This window comes from Eublepharis macularius, chromosome 5, assembly GCF_028583425.1.
Source record: "Eublepharis macularius isolate TG4126 chromosome 5, MPM_Emac_v1.0, whole genome shotgun sequence".
In the NCBI taxonomy this organism is placed as follows: Eukaryota; Metazoa; Chordata; class Lepidosauria; order Squamata; family Eublepharidae; genus Eublepharis; species Eublepharis macularius.
Window position 1 is genome coordinate 48,919,277 of NC_072794.1, and position 7,176 is coordinate 48,926,452.

Here is a 7,176-nt window from a genome sequence, read left to right on the forward strand (position 1 = left end):
TGACTGCAACTTTTGCACCATACTTTGGTGTTAAGAAGTAGCTCTCAAAGTCAAAAACTTTATCACATTTAGGCAGTGAGCATAGCTCAGCTGTACAGCACACAGGCTGAATGCAGTTCCCCTGTTTGATCCTTGGTCTCGCCGGTTCTTTATTTTTCAGTTCGTATGAGTCCTTAAAACAGAAACAACATTTAAAAATCTACCAATGCAAGTCGGCTGTGGCTGCAATTCTAAGGACACTGACTAGAGAGTCAGTCTCATTAAAATCATTGGGATCACTACTGAGTATACGTGTTTAGGATTATATTGTAAATAACAAAACATGATAGTTAAATTAGCAGTTTATTTGAGCCAACAGGGAGAGTCAAACACAACCCAGCCAAACTTAACTATCACAGCGGATAAATGCTAGGGATGCACACCTGGGGAAAATATTTTTCTGATACTGAGCTGGATTTCAGGAATGACATAAAAACTGGTATTCGATGGTATTTGGGTCCCCTGATACCATTCTGGGATTTCTGGTTCAAGTTTTCATGGGATTCTGCAATTATTCTGGTTCCATTATTTCCTATGGGGAACTTTGGGAGGGGGGATTGAGTGGCTGGTTTTCAACAAAATGACACCAAAACTGAAAAGGAGCTAGTGCTGCCTATCCACTGAAGACACACACACACACACACACACACACACACACACACACACAGGTCTCAAGCAAATTGGACAAAGGAGTCCAATTCTATAGGACCCTGAAAAAGGTGTCTCCACCATCCTACTTGTAGGGCTACTAATTGGTAGCTAAATACAGCTACGGAAAAGGGCCCCAGCCTCACAGATGAGGGATGGAAAGAGAAGGATCTAGCCAGATACGCAGTTCTGCCAGGCCCCACACTTGGCTCATGCTGACGGGAAGCTGCATTTCTTGAGCAGGGTGGAAGTCATGCCAAGGGAGCCATTTCCATGGACTTGGCGAGAGTCATGCCAAGAGCCACTTTCCCTGGTTGGGTGGAAGTTGTGGGGCTGCCTTCCCCAGATCAGACAAGACTCACACTGTCCAGAGGCCACCTTTTTATTGCCTGGGAAACCTGTTAAAGGAAGAAGAAATAGGCCTGCAATCCTTAAAATGCTAGCTCCAAATATTCCTGAATATTTCTGGAAATATACGGGACCTGAGAATTCCAAACACTGTTCCAGATACCCGAATATACCTGGAGGTACCGATAAGGTGTTTTTTGGATATATATTGGGACTGGATATAGAAAAGTCTTAATCCACTGCACAGGACAAACATCTGGATCCATAAAATGCCAATGGGCCCACAACTGAAAAAAAAATGCTATATTAACCAGTGACAGAAACTTGAATTCCAAAGTGGGCAGCACCTGCAGCAAAAATGTGTTCCTGGATCATGATGAGTAGGGGGAACATATCGATCTGGCTGCTGGACTCTATATCCTTCAAGGGCAGCCCCATGTACAACAAATTGTAATAGTCCAGTAGGGAGGTTAGCAGAGCCTGCAAAACAGTGGCAAAGTCTCTGTTTGCCAGGGAAGGGCTCAGCACGAATCTGACAAAATATGCTCCTTGCCACAGTCTCTGCTTGAGAAACCAAGGAGAGACCTGAGTCTAGGCACACTCCCAAGCAGCAAACCTGTTCTTTCAGTACAACCTCACCTATAACCAACAATTCCAGCTCTCGCTTTAGGACCACACACCTTGAACAATCCAGTTTTGTCTGGATGGTTTTGATTTCTTCAGTCTCATCTCAGGCAGCCATTCAAGGACAACAGATGGAAAGGACCAAGAGGTCCAGTTCTACAGACCCTTGACCATGGTGGTCCCAGTCATCCTATATACAAAGGAAAAATAGCCCCACCTCCATAAAGGAGGAACAAAAGTAGAAGGAGCCAGCCATATCCACCGCTCTGCCAGGCCCTACACCTGGCTTGTACAGGCTGGGAGCCTCCCTCCCCAAGCTACTGCCTGGGAAATCTGGAGAAACAAGATACCTGTTGCTAATGGTAAGCACCCAAATATGAAAAGCAAGATGAATTTTCAGGGACAGGGTTTCATAATTTCCAAAAGTCCTGGAAGTCCTTGTGTTACCATTCCAGAAAACCACATTAACAACCCAAACCAGCAATTTTTATGTATATTTTCAGCATGGGAATTTTGTAATGCACACCCCTTATGCTAACCTTGACTGACCAATGGTCTGACTCACTATAAGGCAGCTTCATGGATGTTTTCATGTGCTACCTTGCATGTACCATTTTGAGTTGCTACCGCACTACAAAATGCCACTCCAACTCCAGGATTTGTTAATTTATTTATGCTTTTTGGAGGGTTTTAACCCTAATTAGGAAAGTTTTAAAAAGACGTTTCTGCAGATTTGGAAGTTCTCAAGGTTTTTAGAGCCATGTCTGGCCCTACTGCACTAATTTGCCTACCTGCATGGGGCCCAGGCCTTGGCTATTTGAGACAGTGCATCTTTTTCTTTGTAGGATCTGGGCCAATTCACATATTTATTTTTGAGGTGGGAGCCTGTGGACAGCTGGTTTACCAGCTCATATTCACAGCGGTTACCAAGTCAAGTGGAAAGGCCATTTTCAAAATGTTTCCTCGTGTGGAAATATAGCTGTATTTCACAGGTTTAAAAATAATTTTCCACATGTGAAAACCAAGTCATAAAGGCTAAGCATGTGAACTTCAGTGCTTCAGGGGGTGGGGAAGTAAGAACAGAAAGAGAGGGAACTTTTCACTATAAATGAACAGAATCATTCCGGATCAGACTGCTCTCTTGATGAGGAATATGCATGAAATGCACATCTACTTGCAGAAAGCCATAAGTAATAGTATAAAGTTGCTAGGTCCCCTTACCCTCCCAGCAGGGGGGGGGGGCGACACCTTTTTGGACATCTTTCTGCATGTGCACTCTGGGGGTGCCACAATGAGGCAGAGGCCAGGAGTGCTCCCGCCCTACACAGTGAGCCAATTTTGGCCCCCAACGGTCTGATTTGGCAACCAAATCAGCCTGCTACAAGGTGAAGGAATGCTCCCAGGGCAGAGTGATGACATCATTCCCATGAGTGACGTTGTGACGCCTCCCTGAGAGCATGCCCAGGAGGCCTATTCCCTTGCTTCCCCCCCACCGGCAGCCAGGTAAGTGGTGGCAGGGGGGGCAGAAGGTGGGAGTGGGGATCCCCCAACCCTACTGGGGATTCCTATAATAGTAAGACTGCATTAGTACATGGTCTGTGAGGACAAGCACTTCAGCCTCTTTTATGCATAACCTTTTTGTTATGGACTTTTATCTGCAAAAATGCAACTAAAGGCTTCAGAGTTGCATATATCCAATTTTGTGTATTCCTACATAAGCAGATTCAACACAGCAGTCTGAAAATTCTATACAGTTAAGATTCTGGCAAGCTTCTTTTTTATCAAAAAAATGTCTCTGGATGCAGACTGAAAATGTACGAGCGCGCTGAATTCAGCTGTCCATCTCCAATGGCGGTCCTTCCCCATACTCCTTGTCTCTCCTGCTTACATTCCTCCAGGCCCTTCTCTCCTTCCCTTCACTTCTCATCCTTGCACTCTCCTATCTCAGCTCATAACTTAAATTAATTGTTACAAACTGAGACCTTGAAGCCAAAACAAATTATTCACACTAAATACATTCTAGGTCATTTAATAGTTATACTGAACTTAGACTGCAACTTTCAAGCCCACATTTTGGATTTCTGGGATTCTTACATGTTGTCTATCTTCCAGTCTTGATACAGCATAGCTTAATGCAGCCTCTTAATGGTTGCAGAAAATGGATTTGATAATGCAAGGACAGTTCCTCCATCTCAGTATGAGAGCATATGAGCTGTAAACAGCAAATGAGTAGCCTGAACCCACTTCTTGGATGGTATATTATTTGTGCTATATTAATCTGCATGAGGAATAGAATAAAGAAACATACAAGATATATGTCAGGTTTTGAACTAAATTTTATGTGTATATGTTCTCTTTCAGACCTGAATCTATTATTATCCAATAGGCAACATGGGTAGCTGCCCCAGGCATGCTGGGGGGGGGAGAGTCCTGACTGCCCATAGTCCTGCCTCCCAAACAGAGGGGGGGAAGCAGCCCCCCCAAAAAAAACCACTTCCACCCATCCTGTTCGGAGCTTGAGCCACCCACCCAACAGCAACGTGGTCCCCCCATCCAGTGCTCAGGCAGCCAGGTCAATAGCAACTGCTTCTGCCTACTCTATCTGAGGATCAGGCCTCAGCTTCTGGCAATGGCTCCCACCCACCTCATATTAGGTGAGAGCTTCCCCTTAGGGGGCAGGAACAGTGGGAGAGACCTGATGGGGGGGGGGGTGCAAGTGATTCTGGAACTCAACCTGGACTTTTGTCCAGGGACCCAGAATCACTAAGGTTGCCCCGAGTCTATTTTTATCGTGGATATTGGGTTGGATCCAGTGAACTAATGGTTGTGGCTTTTTCCTGCATCCTCCTCCCCAAGTAGTCTTTTCAGTGTCTGGGAAAGATTGAGGGACCTTCATGGACTAATAGCTAAGCAGATCATTGGAACGCTGCAGTGAGAAAGGGAAAGGGGACAAAACCTCCATTTCTGCCTCTTCCATCAGTGCAAAATTGCTGATATAAGGAAAAAGGATTGATTTCTCCCCTTCTCCTATCCTCACTGTAGCCTCTCAACACAGGGGACTTCAACACATAGGTCCCCTAACCTCAAGAATAAATTTTACTGGGGTCAGAAAAGATCCTTGCATCCATAAATCATTGGATCCAACCAGGAATCATGTATCATTATAGCTGTTATTAGAGTTCTGGTTATGGTCAGTTGGTACATTTGCTGTTGTGTAGAAGGTCACCGATTTCTTTCTCACAGAGTCTTCAAACCAATCCTTACACATGAGAGTTCCAGTGCAATTGCCTCCCAAAGTGCACTAGGCTGGAGTGAGGTTCGTGTCAGGGAACCATTGTATAGAGCAGTGGTTCCCAACCTTTTCAAGTCTAAATTTACTTGGTATGGCGAAACATCCAGGGGCGGACCAAGGATTTCTGGCTCCCTTGGTGAACTATTACACCAAGGCCCATTTAATCCAGCCTTCTACTTTGTACAGTGGCCAACCAGATGGTTCTGAGAAACCAACAAAAATCACACAAAGGGTGCAGCTTCCCCCACTATGAACCCCAAGCACATGGCATTTCAAAGTACACAGCCTTTGCATATGGAGGCTACTTTGCAGTCTTTGATCACCATCTCATTCTCCCTTATTCCCTCTTATACCCCTGAAAATTCTGAGCTACTCACTCTAATAACATCAGGACACATTTTACTTAATTCTTTATCAATCACTTCTTTATAAATCAACGTGCGTGTGCAGTGAAGAAAAAAAACAGCTAATGAGTTTCCAGGGTCAGATCTTGGTTTCCAAAATGCAGATCAAAGACTTGCCTCAAATTAAGCGCTGAAGCTAGGTCTTGTAGGATTCCCTTCACACATTTTGATTTTCCTACAGAGATGTTATGCTACATAGGAAAATGTGTATACCTATTATTTGTAGTCAAATGTCACATTTTGCTTACTGCACAGTTGGTTGCATTCTTCACACATGACAGCATTTTTTCTCTCTACCAAAGCAGAAGTATCAATGCAGGTAAATCATACAAAAATGGTCTAGTTTTCAACCTCAGTACAGTACAAGGAGCTCAGCTTAGTGCAAGCTGTGAAAGCACTCCTAATTATCATCTAAACTTAGAAGACAGACATGGTTCTTTTAAAGCTAGCTAAGAACCTCAGTATAGGAGGGTAGATACTAAACAGCTGTTTGCTCAAACCTGCTTCACATAGAGCATTATATCACCTTTAACCATCTTCACAGTGGTTGAAGGATAGATTTTCATCAACTAACCCTTCATTCATCCACAGCCAAGTCCATCCATAAAAGCTGTCACATGTGGGGGGGACAGGATTATAACAAAGGGTATTCTCTTCTTCTGAATGGAGAGTTCACAAAGGTCCCCCTGAGGTAAAGTATCCTAGGCTGGGGCCTCTCTCTGTCATCTCCTTCTCCTCAGCCAGAGCTGGAGTGTGAGGAGGAGGCATGCTCAGGGGGCATCAGGTTGAGGACATGCGTGAAGACAGGAAATGGCAGTGAAGGAGCTGGCAGTGAGGGGCTAAGCAAGGAGGAAGAGGAGAGGAAGAGAGCAATGCAAAGGACAGGGGCAGCCATTAGGAAGGTTTGGCCTGCAATCCACTCTTAGAGGCTTCATTTTGGGTCCTAACCCACAGGTTGGGAAACACTGGTATAGAGCAGAGGCGCCATTCCTTTTAACATGTTATATACTGAATTGTGAGTAAATAAATAAATACAGTTGTGGAGGCTTGGAAAAGTGGACAATCACCACATATAGGAGAAAGCTCACAAAGCTCTTTAGTTCTACAATATGGTTCATCCATTGAATATACCACATCCAACTGCTTCCAACAGTATATGCTGGATGCACAGTTAAACAATGCTCATGTGGAGGCACCATTTTTATGACCCGGGAATGTCCATGGTATCTGTCATAACTTGCACAGTTATGGTGGACCTGTTTGGTTGCTTTCACACACCTTAGATAATGCACTTTCAATGCACTTTAGCAATCATTTGCAAGTTATTTCCTGTATGAAAGCAGCTCCATCGTTGCACACGTGGCCATGTGTACAGCACCTACATGGAGGCACAGGTTTAAAAAATGAGCCCTTCAAAGGAAGTCTGTCTAGCCAAAAGCATGGCAACAGCCCTACAGATATGTGTACGGGATTGTCTGGGGGCAGCAATATATATCAATCAGCCCCAGGAGCTAGAGAGAACCGGAGATCCTGCCTACAGGCAGGAATATCTGCTTAAGCACTCCACAACCCAGCTCAGCCTATGTAATCCAAAAAATCACAAACTATAACAGAGGAGATTGATTGTACCACAAAGGAAGATGACAGCTGATTGAAAGTAGTTCCATGGTGGCCCACATGCCACACATCTATCAGATTTTACTGACAAGTCCAGTAAAAAAATTTTGCATACAGCCAAAGGCCATCAAAATTGAACAAATAAAACAATAAGTAAAACATGAAGAACGGTACACTCCTTCTATCTGGGATGGTTGTCCTCTT